At 49.3% G+C, this 2,760-nt stretch overlaps 1 protein-coding gene across 1 annotated transcript in view; it reads left to right on the top strand.

Moving 5' to 3' along the window:
- The window catches only part of LOC107117662 (guanine nucleotide exchange factor DBS-like), a gene marked incomplete at both ends in the record, with an annotated part of 237,080 nt that overhangs the window by 40,984 nt on the left and 193,336 nt on the right, over window positions 1–2,760 (top strand). The gene's annotated exons all lie outside the window — the stretch shown is intronic.

The following is a 2,760-nucleotide window of genomic DNA, read 5'->3' on the forward strand; positions in this document are numbered from 1 at the left end:
GGCAAAGAAAGGCATTTGAGACTGTTTTGGACCCATGACAAAACAAAAGTTTTGCTTCCTTTCCTAGTCGTGTGGTGGTGAAGCTCCCCGTGAGACTCAGATGCAGAGCGAGAGGACAGAACTCTAGATTGTCTTGCTTCTGAGATGTGTATCCGTGTCATAGTTCTGAATGCTCCCTGAATGTAGAAAAGTAGCCATACTCAATTACTCCCTGATATGATAGCTTTCTGCATGCAAGGAGCATTGAAAAATATAAGAAAGTTTAGCGTAGCCCGCTCCCTGATGAGCTGCATTTCTACATGCAGGGTGGGTTTTAAAAAAAACAAACCAACCAATCCCTGCCCAGGTCTAGCAATCTGGTTCACACTGTTCTCTACTCATTCTGCATAAGGTGTGGAACGGCTCTCAGCCATTCTTCAGAAACCGAGCCTACACATCCTCCTTTAAATACAACAGAATGAAGTCCAGGTTGTGAAATTCCTGAATATCTGGAGGTGGAGCCTGGAGAGGATGTAATTTTGAAAGGGGAGGGGCCTCAGTGAGGTATACTGTCATAGAGTCCACCCGCCAAAGCAGCCATTTTCTTTAGGAGAACCGATCTCTGTCATCCGGAGCTCAGTTGTAATCCCGGGAAATCTCCAGGCCCCTCCGGAGACTGGCAACCAGTGTTCCCTCTAAGCTGAGTTAGTGTGAGCTAGCCCACAGTTTTTTAGCCTCCGGCTCACACATTTTTGTCTTCGCTCAGGAAAGACAGCTCCAGAGCAAACTTAATTCATGCAGTAGCCAAATCGCTCGCTCACAACTATAAAGCCAGTAGCTCACAAAGTAGAATTTTTGCTCACAAGAAATCACAGCTTAGAGGGAACATTGCAGTGGCAACCCTATTCCCCCACCTCATTCTGCTGCGTGTATAAATCAGGACATGGGAGCTCCGTTTCTGAAGTTGTCAGTGCAGCAGTAAAATTGCACAGATAAGCATCCTATCGAGCCCTTCCTTTCTAGGGCTTTCCTGGCACAGTCCGTTTGTGTGGCGATCCCTGAGCTACCCTTGGTTTCAGTCTGCTGGTAGTGCTGTCTCCCACTCTGATTCCCAAAATCTGCACTGGTGCCCTGCCGGCTCTCCTACAACTGCTCCTAGACTGCGCCCCTTCACCACCCCCGCCTTCTCCCTTTCTTTCTTCTCCTTGGGGAAAGGCCATGATGTTTTCGGAGCCATGGTGAAGAAACAGGGGCTGTTTGGAAGTGTATTTCTTAAACTTAGCATTCCAGCCACCTTGCCACGAGAGGCGGAGAACATTTCTCAGGGATCCATTTTTTAAAATCTTTTGCCCTGGGTCTGTTCTGATTCATTCAAAGGGCAAGTGAAGTGCTTGGCCCTTGCTGTAAGATGGCTTCGTGATAACATGATGTTGTACTTATATGCCTCTTTTGGTGTGTTCAGAACATTTAAAATACATTATTGTGTTGTGATCCTGGTAGCACCCGTGTGAGAAACACAAGAAGAGCCCTGCTGGATCAGACCAGTTGTCCCTCTGGTCCAGCATCATGTCTCACTCAGTGGACAAACAGTTCCTCTGGAGGGCCAACAACAGGGCATCGAGTCCGAGGCTTTCATAGGAACATAAGAAGAGCCCTGCTGGATCAGACCAGTGGTCCCTCTAGTCCAGCATCCTGTCTCACACAGAGGCCAACCAGTTCCTCTGGAGGGCTAGCAACAGGGCACAGAGGCCGAGGCCTTCACAAGAACACAAGAAGAGCCCTGCTGGGTCAGACCAGTGGAAACGGTCAACCGTTAAATCTAAAAAATCAATTGCGTGAGCAGCAGTGAGTCAAAATAACAGCACGGGAGGGGTACTGTCTTTCCAGTTGACACGTTTTGATCATCCATCTAGTGGCAGTCATTTTACGGTGTCAGGAACATGTTTTGCTGATTGGGTTCCCTTGGCATCCCTGAGCATAATTTAAGACGCTGAGCTGCAGGCTGTGGAAGGTCAGTAGTTCAGCAGTTCGAGACCCAGGTGCCGCATGACGGAGTGAGCTCCCATCTCTAGTTCCAGCTCCTGCCAACCTAGCAGTTCGAAAGCAAGAAATTGCAAGTAGATAAATAGGGACCACTTCGGTGGAAAGGGAACAGCGTTCCGTGCGCCTTGGTGTTTAGTCATGCCGGCCACATGACCACGGAAACGTCTTCGGACAGCGCTGGCTCTTCGGCTTTGAAACAGAGATGAGCACCGCAACCCTAGAGTTGGACTCGACTGGCTTTCGAGCAAGGGAACCTTTACCTTTACCTTTATCAAAACAATGCACATAATGCAGCCTTACTCAGTGCGGCATGTAGGGATGACCGTCCCCAGGTGGGGGCAGGGGATTCCCGCCCTCTCTCCCCGATTTTGTGGGTTTTATTTGCTGCTGGACAGAAGGCTGGCAGGGGAAGCCCCGCCCCAAATAGGGATGTCATGTGGTGACGTTCCCACTGTGATGATGTTACACGTGAGTGCTGTCACCATGGAGAGGACATTACTGCGCAGTGCTCTAGTTTAAATGCAAAAGAGGCCAAAACTGTATGGTAAAACTATACAGTTTTTGCCCTTAAACCAGAATGTCGTGTGGCAATGTCCCTGGCGTGATGATGTCATCATGTCAGGGATGTTGCACTGCAGTGCTCCTGTTTGGGGGTGGGGCCTCTCCCCCTCCTGGATCACTCCCCCTCCGCCAACGTGTCGAGAATGCCTGGCAACCCTAGTTTAAAATATTTAAACA

Source organism: Gekko japonicus, unplaced genomic scaffold (genome assembly GCF_001447785.1).
Source record: "Gekko japonicus isolate JY-2015 unplaced genomic scaffold, Gekko_japonicus_V1.1 scaffold2594, whole genome shotgun sequence".
Taxonomy (NCBI): Eukaryota; Metazoa; Chordata; class Lepidosauria; order Squamata; family Gekkonidae; genus Gekko; species Gekko japonicus.